At 37.9% G+C, this 14,002-nt stretch overlaps 1 pseudogene; it reads left to right on the top strand.

Moving 5' to 3' along the window:
* The first annotated feature begins 874 nt into the window (after window positions 1–874).
* LOC117231931 lies at window positions 875–8,830 on the top strand (annotated as a pseudogene).
* The last annotated feature ends 5,172 nt before the right edge of the window (window positions 8,831–14,002 follow it).

The raw sequence follows: 14,002 nt of genomic DNA, 5'->3' as shown, positions 1-14,002 counted from the left end.
CTACAAATCAATGACTTTTAAGATGAATTATAGTTGCACACGCAAACACGAGCAGTTTTCACCGCAAAGGTTACTTTTATGTAATGTTGTACGCGCGAAAGTATTCATTTCTGTTACCACGCTATTGCTGTTTTGTAAATTTTAGTAGCACAACTATCGGTAATGTGCGATAAAACATGCTATATAATAGATAATTGTAAGTGAAATGACAAGGCTGTGGTATAAATAGGTACTTCGACGAAAGTTGGTACAAGTATATCTACGATTCTCAGGAGTAAGTAGTGAGGTAAGTAGGAACGAAATATACAATAAGAATTGAATTTATATAGAGTATTTTGTTATAAATCTTCCTATGTACCTATAGAAACGTGTTTAATATTTACGAGTATCCAGATTTTTCTATTAAAAGTTATCTGAAATTAATGATTTTCCTGATTTGTACCTTTCTCCTAAGTTTCTTGTAGTGGTCTTACTAACTCAACAGAAATCAACGTTAATTTTACAAAAAGAGCTATGGAGCTTTTTAGCGATTTGCACAAATGAAAATTTTGAAGCTTGTCACTGCGACGAGTTTGATCGTTCTAGTGTTATACTAAACAATTTTCAAACATGAAATTACACAGAAACGTATGTCGATGATATTTGTCATTCCTACGATCTATTTCACATGATCGTGCTACCTGTCTAATGCAAATTCAATTTATAATACGAACTCGGTTTCCTTTATTGTTGTCAGTCTTTCTAAATCGCCACAGTTTTTCGCTCTTTGTTGCAAAACATTGAATGATAGTGTGAACCAAGTTTCTTTTATTAGATTCATTCATTGTTATCAGTCCTGCGTCTTTTCGATTCGTCACTTTTTTATTTTAGGACGATGACTGGCTTCAATATACTGTTCGCATGTTTGGCGTTAATTGTCCTGCATCCATCGGTTCAAGCGGGGCGCACTAAAGGTTTGCACTTTAAGTTGTCTTTTTCCATACTGCAGATTGCAGTACGATCTCGTCACACAGCCTTTATCAGTGAAAAAAGCGAAGTCACGCGTGACCACATAAAATTGAATGGAACACGTTTGATTTTTTATTTTCGAGATGGTCACGAAGTTAATGGTCACGAAGTTACTGGGAAAATTCCACTTAAGTATTCGCCTCTTCACCGGTTTTGTTTCTGAAAAATGCTTCGTTAACTTCGCGAATATTCCAACGACTCGCTTCACGTAGAAAACAAACGTGATAACCAGGATAATCGTGAAACAACCAGCGAGGACGAATTAATTCATCACTCTACTGTCAATTCTCTAAATATAATAACTTCTTTCACTATAAATGTTTTATAGCAACCTCGAATGTGCCCTTGCGTCCACCACACTGTGGTTTTAGCAACGTTACGCATACCAGGGTGGTTGGCGGTAAACCAGCTAAACTTGGTACGTTTTATGTCTTTCTTTTCGATTAATCTTTCCGTTTAATTAGAAGCGATTTACTATGAAGCATGAACTTGAAAGGCACTAACCAGCATATCAAAGTACAGTATGGACAGAGATCGAAAATTGTTAGGGGAGAAATTATATGTTTGAACTTATGAGTTCCGTATAATTCAAGTAGAAATTTTATGGAATTATCTAATACTTGTTATTACATTGAAGTCAAAATTTAATTTCTCTTTTAATCAAATCTTTATTTGAGAGTATTTGTACGTATCGTCCTTTGCATGATCGAATATCGAATACATAATAATAGCGTTTAACTCATTACGCGAGAGGAAATTATGCATGTTCACAACTATACTATTGCATTTCAGGTGCTTGGCCATGGATCGCTGCATTAGGTTATATTGATTGCAATGATCCAGATGGAGAACCGTTTTGGGGCTGCGGAGGTTCCCTGATATCGGCTAGGCATGTTTTGACTGCAGCACATTGCGTAGAAATTTTTGGATTGTACGTGGTTCGTATCGGGGACTTAGATCTAGGACGAGATGATGATGGAGCGCATCCTGTTCAAATAGAAATCGAATATGTACTAGAACATCCTAATTATACTAACGGTACACACCATGATGATATTGCTATTCTTAAACTGAAGAAAGATGTTCCATTTTCGGGTAAGTCTTCAAATATTATTGAGTTTCTAATATCTATGCTACTGGGTATTACTGAAGTATCATTTCGTTAAATTTCTTACTGTATATGTATATTGTATTATAAAACGTGTAGAATTCTGCCTTATACATCTCGTCCCTCGTTTTCTTCACTATGATTTATTTCTTTACTTTTCAGAATACATACGTCCTATTTGTCTCCCCATAGACCAGCCCTTACGAAATAACAACTTCGAGGGTTTCCATCCTTTCGTTGCTGGATGGGGAGCGGTAGGATATGGTAAGTAATACTAATTTCATAACAAAATGAAATTTGTTCCAGTTCTAAATGTCCCTCTCATTTTCTTCGTAGGTGGAAATTTGAGTGACGCATTACTGGAAGTACAAGTGCCAGTGATTAGCAACACCGAATGCAAGAAAGGTTATTGGCCAATTGACAAGCAGCGTATCACCACAAAAGTAATATGCGCCGGCGAGAAAGAAAAGGATGCTTGTCAAGTAATTAAATAACAGATTTACCATAAATTATACAGTATCTGATGATAACTCAATTCGAATCAATGTCAAATCGAGTTCTTAAATATTGGAAATATTATTAAAGTTAACTTAAGACTTTTGTCCACTTCTCACACATCATTATTATATTTAATATAATTTCTTTCTAATCTTAGTTTTTCTTAAAATACATATAACATATACATTAAAAATTGGAATATATCAATACATAAATTAATAATAGATTGTTGCTGCATATAAGTATAATTTCAATATAATTCGATAGAAATATTTCAGTAATCTTGATTAAAAATTTAACGATCGTTTCAGGGTGACAGCGGCGGACCACTGATAATACCACAGCAATTCACCTACTATCAAATAGGTATTTTGTCCAGTGGTCACAGGTGTGGCATTGCTAGATTTCCCGCCGTTTACACTAGGGTCACGTCGTACTTTGACGACTTCATTCTGCCAGTGTTGCAAAATTATTAGTGTTTCATAAATATAATTTTTCGTGTACGAGAAGCAAAGCTGGAATTTATAATTGTGGTGATAAGAGCCAGCTCAGACTTATCGTTTTGTATGGCACGGATTATAGCCTTAATATGCATGAAATGTCACTTTGAAGCGACACTAATTTTTTAGACACGCTAAAAATGCACGACATAGAGATATAAAAATGATAAACGAACATTAATTAAATTACTATTTCCGCTTCTTCTTTTTTGATGGTAATAATAAATCAACTTTCGCAAAGCTTTTATAAATCTTATTTCTGATGTATCAAGAGCATATTCCACATAGAACGTTTACTCTTTGTATGTATATGCAAAATTTCGGACTACTCTGAAACATTTCATAAGATAGAGAGCTTCTAGAAGTTCCAGAAACAAAGATAAACCTCGCGTCTTTCAAAACTATTGTTTTCCGTTGAAAATTTTCTGTCTATTCCTGAAATTACGTGAATCCTCGAAATTTTACTTATTCTTTTATCACTTCCTAATTAAATACACTCTTTCTGCATGTTTAGCTGTATGTAACAGAAATTTCCATTCAGCCAGAGGTATACTTATACATTACAGATATTTACAAAACACTTTAATTCCCAATCTATTATGATGCATAAAAAAATTTATAATGTTAAATCTATTCGTATTTTATTGCGTGTAAGTATAGATATAGTGATGTACATTATCTTTGAACGTACATTACCATTACTCCGTTGAATGCTTCAATATTGCGCAAATTTACCGTACTTTATACAGACTTTGTAAAAGTACTTTGTATGATTCTTCAGATTATTAATCAAAATGCTGGTGCATAAAGAAGTGGTACAATGATGTGTAGTCTAGTGTCATTTGTGAATATCAAGGAGTCTCCCTTACATTTGCTCAAGTATATATCTTTGACTATACTCTATTGAAAATGTATAATTATTAGAGTATGAATAATTAATTTTTAATTCTATCAGAATTTTAATGAGATTGTACCTTGGGAAAAAAGAATTAATACCTTGATATCATATATACAATAAATTTTGGAATATTATACAATGAAGAGTCAAATTATCATGGTCATGTGATTGGAATAAAAGGACCTCAATTTGATGATATTCTTAGGAAGTTAGATAATATAACTAGGTATATGATATTCACAATAAGATAGAATACTATGGTTTACATGATCTTAGTATTGTTCATTTAAATGATCATGGAATAGCAACTGTTAAGTTAGACAGCATAATAGATTTTACAAACTATGTTAACAGCTCTGATTACAAATCTGTGGTTACCTCCCCAAGATTACACATTTTCTCCAATTCTGGTATGTTGCTTCATCGTACGAGCTATTAAGTCTATTTAAATTATTAGTAACAGATTCCTTTTTCTGCAACTCAAAACAAAAATTCTGAATCTCATATGGATGAATGATGTTAATAATTTGTGTCTCTTTTCAGATTAAACAATTTTCCGGATTTATTCATAATTTCGAAGAATATGCTGGTATTCAAAGAATGAGGAAAAGAATGGACCAGTATAGGAAATCTCTTTTTCATTGTAGGTGACATATACTTCATTCATTGCATGGTTCAACGTATTTTTGAACACATGTAACTGGGAAAATTCTTGTGTGATTTAAAAAAAGGAGGAGAATTGATACCTTCGAATGACATTAGAAATATTTCAATATAAGCACCATTGTCGAAGAATTACAAGATTTTCGTAAAAGTGAGCATAAAAAAGTTTAAAAACATCTCTCATCGTGACAGGTATCTCTCAATTAGCCGTCAAGTGTGTAAGTAAAAGGGTCGTAAGATTGATCGAATTTGGTTTTTGATAATTCTGTGACTACAGATCAATCATTTTTAAGATCAATTAAAGTTGCACTTGTCACACAGGTAAACAGTTTTTATCGTAGAAGTAACTTTTATGTGATGTGTTACGTGCAAAAGTGTTTATTTCTGTTACCATGTTATTGGTATTTTACAGATTTTAGTACTAGAACTATCAACATGTAATGTTGTGCTATATAATATGTGTTACACTGACTGAATGTGCTATATAATACATAATTGTAAGAGAAACGACAAAATGATGGTATAAATAGGTACTTAAAGAGAAGTTGGTACAATTGTATCTTAGTTTTCCAAGAATGATGAGGTAAGTAGGAATAGAAATAATAAGATTTGAAATAATGATCTATTCCGCGTGCTTGTGCTCCTTTTCTAATGCAAATTCAATCTACACGAACCAAGTTTCCTTTATTGTTATTAGTTCCGCGTCTTTCTAATTCGCCACAGTTTTTAGCTCTTTGTTTCAAAACATTGTGTAGTATAAATAGATAGTTCGACGGGAGTTCTTACAAGTGTATCATCGTTTTCCAAGTGTGGTGAGGTAAAAGTAGGAACCGATATACAATAAGAATTGAATTTATACAGAGAATATTGTTATAAATCTTCCTATGTACGTATAGAAACGTGTTTTAATACTTACAAGTATCCAGATTTTTCTATTAAAAGTTATCTGAAATTAATGATTTTCCTGATTTGTACCTTTCTCCTAAGTTCCTTGTAGTCGTTTTACTAACTCAACAGAAATCAACGTTAATTTTACAAAAAGAGCTATGGTGCTTTTTAGCGATTTGCACAAATGAAAATTTTGAAGCTTGTCACTGCGACGAGTTTGATCGTTCTAGTGTTATACTAAACAATTTTCAAACATGAAATTACACAGAAACGTATGTCGATGATATTTGTCATTCCTACGATCTATTTCACATGATCGTGCTTCTTTTCTAACGCAAATTCAATTTATAATACGAACTCGGTTTCCTTTATTGTTGTCAGTCTTTCTAAATCGCCACAGTTTTTCGCTCTTTGTTGCAAAACGTTGAATCATAGTGTGAACCAAGTTTCTTTTATTAGATTCATTCATCGTTATCAGTCCTGCGTCTTTTCAATTCGTCACTTTTTTATTTCAGACAAATGACGGATCGCAAAGTGTTGTTTGCATGTTTGGTGTTAATTACTCTCCTGCATCCATTAGTTCACATGGTGTCTGGCGAAGGTTTGCACTTTAAGTTGTCTTTTTCCATACACTTCAGATTCTAATACGACCTCGTCACGGAACCTTCGAGCTATTTCGAAATTTTACGCGTTTGTTAATTAGCACCGAAAAGAAAGAAGCTACGCAATACCACATAAAATACAAACGATTTTTATAATTTTTTATTTTCGAGATGGCGACGAAGTTAGTGGCAAAACTGAACTTGATTATTCACGTCTACTTCCCCGGTTTAGTTTCCAGAAAAAGATTCGTTAACTTCGCGAATATTCCAACGACCCGTTTTACGTACAAAATGAACGTGATAAACATTGCATCACGTCAATGAAAACTATTGGCGTAATGCCTAAGATAAAGGTGCAAAGATATTCTCGGAATTTCCAATGACAACTTTATAGATTTCTAGTTTAATGCCAGTACTGCACTTGAATCACTTTTACCTAACTGTGTTACATACTGTCGCTGAGAATTTTCCTAATTGCATAAAATGATTCACTAAAAATTGTCCTGAATTCCTAAGAATTTATTTACCGCAAAACTGAGAAAGTGTTTATTTAAAAAATGAGGTTGAAGGTAGTCCTTTTCTTTCAAGTATGGCTAACACAATATCTAATCAATTAAAACTTTATATTTTCACGTCGAAAGTTGTCTGTTGGGCAATCCGGTAGACTTGATCGGCTTTTTATTTCGAAAGTTGAGTAATCGATGTCGCGTTCTTACGTATCTTCGAACTGTATAAATGTATATACAATAAATAACAATTTTAAAATTGTTTGATCTAGAATGTACAACACCGAACAATCAAACAGGCAACTGTCTCAACATTAAAACATGTAACCCTCTGCAAGAAATACTGCAGACACAGGGTCATACAGCTACCGATTTTTTGAGGCAATCACTATGCAGATATGAGGGCCATGATCCGATCATTTGTTGTCCAAACGATCCAAACAAGGAGAAGAGAGGGATTTTAATAGAAACTGTGTATAAGTACGTGACCTTGCGACCACCATATTGTGGTTTCAGCAACGGCGAGCATCCCAGGGTGGTTGGTGGTAAACCAGCTAAGCTTGGTACGTTTTATCTGTTCCTTTCCGATTAATAATAAGCGATTTACTACGAAGAATGAACTTTAAAGGTACTTACGCGAGAGAAAATGATGTATGTTCACAACTATGTCCATTGCGTTTTAGGTGCTTGGCCGTGGATCGCTGCATTAGCTTTTCGTAATCTCCAAAACCCAGATATACTGAACCAGAATGGAAATGCGGAGGTTCCTTGATATCGGCTAGGCATGTTTTGACCGCAGCACATTGTGCAATACGCAGTGACTTGTACGTGGTTCGTATCGGAGACTTAAACCTAAACGAGAATGACGACGGAACGCATCCTATTCAAATGGGATTCGAATCTAAACTAATACACCCTGATTATACTCCCAATATACACAATCATGATATTGCCATTCTTAGATTGGTGGAGGAGGTGCCATTTTCGAGTAAGTCCTCAAATATTGTTGAGTATATGCTATTGAGTATTAATGGAGAATCGTTTCCTAAAATTTCTTACCGTACACACATATTGTATCATAAAACATGTACTTATACTTAAACTTTCTTATACTTTTCGTCATTCATTTCCTTCACTTTCATTTGTTTTCTTATTTTTCAGAGTACATACATCCCATTTGTCTCCCCATTGAGGAGTCCCTACGAAATAAAAACTTCGTGGGCTATAACCCCCTTGTTGCTGGATGGGGAGCATTAAGATATAGTAAGTGATAACAATTTTACAATAAAATTACACAGTTCCAGTCTTAAATGTCTTTCTCATTTTCTTCGTAGGAGGACCACGAAGTGATGTATTAATGGAAGTATAAGTGCCAGTGGTTAGCAACGCCGAATGTAAGACAGCTTATTCCAAATTTCCTAATGCACCTATCACTGATGGTGTAATATGCGCCGGGTATGCTCAGGGTGGAAAGGATGCTTGTACGGTAATTAAGTAACAGATTAACAACAAATTATACGGTGTCTGAAGACGCATTAATTCGAATCAACATCAAATCGACGTCTTAAACTTTAAAAATAATGGATAAACACAATTTAATAGTTTAGTTTAATATTTAATAGTTATTTAATAGTTAAATAGTTATGGTATTTAATCTAATTTCCTTCTAATCTTAGTTATAGCATAATTATTTCAATATAATTCGATTGATATATTTCAGTATCTTTGATTAAAAATTTAACGATCATTTAAGGGTGACAGCGGCGGACCACTGATGATACGACAGCAATTAACCTTCTATCTAATAGGTGCTGTGTCTTATGGTCATGCGTGTGCTGTAGCTGGATATCCTGGTGTTTACACTAGGATCACTTCGTACCTCGACAACTTCATTCTCCCAACGTTGCAATAATACGATTATTACTGTTCCATAAATGTCATTTTTCGTGTACGAAAGGTAAAGTTGGATTTTCTTATTGTGGAGATAAGAGACAGCTCAAATTTATATTGTTTTTTACGTCAAGAATTATAGTCTTAAAATGCATGAAATGTAACATCGAAACTACACTAATTTTTTACGTACGTTATACTTGTACCACTTAGATACGTAAAGATTATAAACGATCGTTAAATAAATTTCCATTAATCATATTTATACTAATTTTGATAATAATAAACCAACTCTCTGAAGGTTTCTATAAATTTTCTTTCTGATGTATCAAGAGCCTGATTAAATATTCCATTTAAAACGTATACTTCTTGTATGTAAATACAAAATTTTCCGGCTAATCTAAAACGCTTCATAAGATAGAGAGCTTCTAGAGGTTGGGACACAGAAAGTTCATAAAATACAAGATAAATCTCGAGTCTTCCAAAACTATTTTTTATTCGCTAAAAATGTCCTGTATGCACATGCAATCACGTGCAACATCGAAACTTCACTTATTTTTTATCACTTTCCAATTCAATACACTGTTTCTGCATTTTTGACTATATGTGTAATATCAAAAAAAAAGGGGGGGGGGTATACGCTTGGTCTATCATATATTTAAGTTTGAGTTTTCTCGGGATAGTATAAGTTGTAAATTTAAGATATAGACTAAGAATCGTAAGAGTGCTGGGGAAAAGAGAAAGAGAGAGAGAGAGAGAGAGAATGTGTGTGTGTAAGTAAGAGGGTATGCCTTGGTGACGTCAAAGCCAAATGAGTAATGGAGTGTTGAGGCTCAGTATTTTTTGACCTGGGAAGATAGACGTTGTAAGCCGAGTGTTAGACGTAGGAAAATATTTTTTTTTTTATTATTATTTATTAAAATTACAATGAATTCTCGCGTTGAGAATTTTCAGTAATTTTTCTGGCGTGGCGCAGTAACATGGCTAATTATTTATAATAAGTTAATACTTGTTATAGATAAGTATAATTTGTAGTTAGTTTTTGGGTATTGCTTGTTAAAATAAAACTAAACTTCACTTCAAATAGAGCATCCTTTCTTGTCCTTACTCTAGACTATTTAGATACTACATATGTATAGCGGTCCTTAGGCTAGCTGGAAATATTCGGTACGAATGTATCGACATCTGGCAATCATCTTGTCCGCAGGTATAGGGTCTTTATGTCGTGCGTCACGCGACGTAAACTGTTGGGAAGTTTACTGTCAAGTGCCGCCACAGTACCCCCTTACAAGTGATAACGTTTTATACATTTTTTGATAGATCTTACGTGCTACTTATTTAAAACCTGCCTGGAAATAATCAGGAAAGCGAATTCTCCTGCCCGAGCGCGTGGTATACCGACTTCTTGAGTCGTCTTCGCGTTGCTGTGCCCGCTCGGTGTTTTGCGTAGTTGTGGTTTTAACCGGTATAAATATGTCGTGGGTTCCTGCGCTAGTTTCTAATTGTTGTTGTTCGATGTCGTCAGATACAGTAAAAGCGGGTTTCAACCGATCTAGGGAGACTATTACATTTTTATTATTTATTTTGATGGTAAAAGTCTTTTTTCCACGCTGTATAACCTGGTAAGGTCCGTCGTACGGTGGTTGTAAAGGACCTCCGCTCGCGTCGTGGCGTACAAATACATATGGTGCTGTTTCGAGCTCGCGGAACACGAAGGTTTTCTTCTCGCCGTGTCGCGTAATCGGGTGAGGCCTGATTTTCTCTATTTGCTCTTTTAAACGGTTCGCGAATTCCGTATTGGCCTGTTGCATCGTTGGTGCGAAGAACTCAGTCGGTAATCGTATGCCGGTACCGTAAACCATTTCGGCTGCCGTCGCGTTCAGGTCCTCCTTGAAAGCGGTTCTTATGCCTAATAAAACAATTGGTAGGATTTCTACCCAATTGCTCGTATTGTGACATTTTATTGCTGCCTTTAGTTGTCAAATGCTTGATGCCAAGCAACCGGCACAGTTCATTGAGGAGGTTTGATTCGAACTGGCGTCCTTGATCGGTCGTTATTTTTAAAGGTACGCCGAACCGAGCTATCCATGTGGAGAGGAGGGCTGAAGCGACGGTTGTTGCCTCCATGTCGGCGATGGGAATGGCTTCGGGCGAACGCGAAAAGCGGTCAATACACGTTGGACAATATCGGTAGCCCTGTGAAAATGGCATCGCGATAATGTCTATGTGTACGTGTTCGAAACGGCCTGCTAATTCTCCGAATGTTCCGACGGGCGAGGATACGTGCCTGGTGACTTTGCATCGTTGACACGGGATACATTGTCGTGCCCAAGTCCGGCAATCTTTATTTATGGATGGCCAAATGAAACGCGACGTCACCAGTTTTTGCGTTGCGCGTATCCTTGGATGGGAAAGTCGGTGGAGCGAATTAAATACATCGCGTCGCAAGGATTTTGGCACGTACGGCCTTACAATGTTGTTTGATACGTCGCAATATATTTCCGCGTCGTGCTCAGGAAAGCGTATCTTCTTTAATCGTAACGCGGTTGTGTTGGAATTTACGATGTCGCGGAGTTCGTTGTCGTTTTCTTGCGCGACGGCGAGAGTTTGGTAATCCACCGACTTCCCTATCGCGTCGATGCGTGACAGAGCGTCGGCTGTGTCACGTAATTTTTGGGTTGGTCGGTGAAAATAAAATATAGTTGAGTCGTAACACAACTATTTACTTGGTTTTAATCAACCTTTATTATGAATTCAGCAATCACAATGTATCACGCACTGAATTAACAGAAATCACAATTCACTCCAACCACGTTATGTAAGACTTAGTTACAACAATACATTAAGTACGCGACTTATAAGAGTAGAGACCGACATAGATATGTTGACTATTCTAAGGATACAGAATAAGTAAGTTTTACTGACGATACTGTGTCTGAGGAAAGCTAGGGGTGGGTGTGTCTAAGGACACAGGACTATCGGATTTGTTGATGATAATTTTGGTTAAGGAAGTGAGGGCAGTAGACACCATCTCCGATTGGATAATAGGACGGTTGGTGGACCAGGAAGGGTTTTAGCCGCCCTCGCGAGAAAGTTGCCAACGGAACATACCAGATGTGGAGAAAACCAACTTTCTAAGCTAACACGTGGTAGACAATAAACGTAAAGGGAAATTTAAGACAGGAAATACTCGCTTGGTCCGAAGGACCTTAACTATAAAAATGCCAAGGCCCCCTAGTGGGCACTTAAGACTATTGAGGGTGCGCGCCAAGGATATGCAGACATCTGGGTGCCATCCTGTCCGTGGTGTGTGGCCTGGTCTCTGATATGAATTGACGTTACAGCTGCGTTGTTGTCTAGGCCCTTTATGTTTCGAATGTCGGTGGTGAATTGTCCTATGTAGTCTAAATGTCGGAATTGTCGCGGCGAACATTTTTCTAATTTTTGTTTGAACGCGAAGGTGAGAGGTTTATATATATATATATATATATATATAGGTCGGTATATATTGTAAAGTTTCTGCCTTCTAAGGCGTATCGAAAATGTTTGACTGCGGTGTATATTGCTAGTAGTTCGCGATCATACGCGCTATATTTTTACTGAGCGGAGGTCAAAGATTTCGTTGCGAATCCTAGCGGTTGTAATTCGTTATTCGCGCGTTGTTGTAATACTGCCCCTATTGCGTAGTCGGACGCGTCTACCGTGAGACTGATCAGGTAGGAGATCTGCGAGTTCTTGTCCGTTACGAATATGCGGCGAGATGCCAAACCGTCGTCGTTTGCCGCTTTTACGGACGGCTGGTCCCGTTTCTCGAATTCCGCGAGTAAGGGAGTGTGCTCTTTCTCGCGCTATTTCGGAACTGTGCGTGATAGTAACGCAGTCCGTCTTGCCGCGGCGGATCGCGAGGGCGCGAACGGCGGCGGAATTGCGTACGCGAGCGTGATTGTGCTCGTGCCCTGCGGTGTTCGTTGTTTCTTTGCTCGGCTACTAGCGCTCGTATCTCGCTCACAAAGGCGTCGATTCGCGCTAACAGCTCGGTGATCGAGTTGACGACGGCTGCCATAGCGTCGCCTAATCCGCTGTTCTGGCCAGGTGGGTGGGTTATCGTAGGTAGTCGGCCTGCGCTGGCCGCGACGATCTGCCTTGATTCTGAGGTGGCTTCGTAAATGATATCGGCAATTTGTGTGCGGGTTTCCGGGTCTTTGTTCTGTACAGAGGCTAGGCAGCTCCGTACGCGCGACGGAAGTCGACTTTCCCAGACGATGAGGATGACATCGTCTGTTAACAAATTGGCGGCTAGGCTTCTTAGAGCACGGTAAAACTGAGAGGGCTTCCTGTCCCCCATTTGTTCGTTTTCGATTACATGTCGGAGTCTCTTGGCGCCCGACTCTCCCAATCTCTTCATGAGCTCCTTTTTGACGTAAGCGTAACGCCCGGTCACCGGTGAGGCGTCCAATACGTCTCGAATTAATCTCGCGTGCGACTGGTCGAGATTCGCTATGACGGCCTGGTATTTTTGTTGGTCACTCGTGATCCGGAAAGTTTTGAACTGCAATTCCAGCAACTTGAACCACAAGTCAACATCGTCAGGCCAGAACGGTGGCACGTGGAAAGGAGCGTTTATCGAGCGTTTATCCTTGTTCCCGCCGGCCGTCGTACGTTTGGAATGGGCGTTAGTGGTCATTTCGAACTAATTTAGATTCAGGGTGTTACGTTTCACGAGTACTATCACGGCCACCTCTTTCACTGATAACCACGTCGGGGTCACCACTTTGAGGGGATATGTCGTGATAGGGTTGGAAGGAAAACTCAGATTTATTGAAAGATAAATGTTTATTCACTCTAATGTCAATGAGTACACTTGATGCAGGATTCGCGATTGTATTCGGTTCGCGAATGCGCGGTTATAAGATAGAGTTTAGATAGCTACGATTTGAGATACGCTGCGAGTGCGGACAATGATTGCACGAGATGTCGAGAGCTTAGATAATTATTCGGCTCGAACCGTGTAAGTATAACGATCGTGATATGTCGACTCGCGGTAATAGACTGACTTCTTGTCGCGATGCTGCTGCGGAGGAAGACTCGTTGGGATGTGTCTAGGGATGCGAAGGCATCGGATTCGTTGAGAAAAACTTTGGTTCGGAAAGTGAGGGAAATGTACGTTAATGTTTATTGGCTAATTCGTGTTGGTTGTTGGAAAAGAATGCTAGGTGGGAGAAGGGGGGCTCGAACCGTGTAAGTATAACGATCGTGATATGTCGACTCGCGGTAATAGACTGACTTTTTGTCGCGATGCTGCTGCGGACGATGACTCGTTGGGATGTGTCTAGGGATGCGAAGGCACCGGATTCGTTGAGAAAAGCTTTGCTTCGGAAAGTGAGGGAAATGTACGTTAATGTTTATTGGCTAATTCGTGTTGGTCGTTGGAAAAGGATGCT

Source organism: Bombus vosnesenskii, unplaced genomic scaffold (genome assembly GCF_011952255.1).
Source record: "Bombus vosnesenskii isolate JDL3184/JDL3185 unplaced genomic scaffold, Bvos_JDL3184-5_v1.1 scf7180000013276, whole genome shotgun sequence".
NCBI lineage: Eukaryota > Metazoa > Arthropoda > Insecta > Hymenoptera > Apidae > Bombus > Bombus vosnesenskii.
Note: the sequence above shows the minus strand (reverse complement) of the source record. Positions and strands in the feature narration are given on the sequence as shown.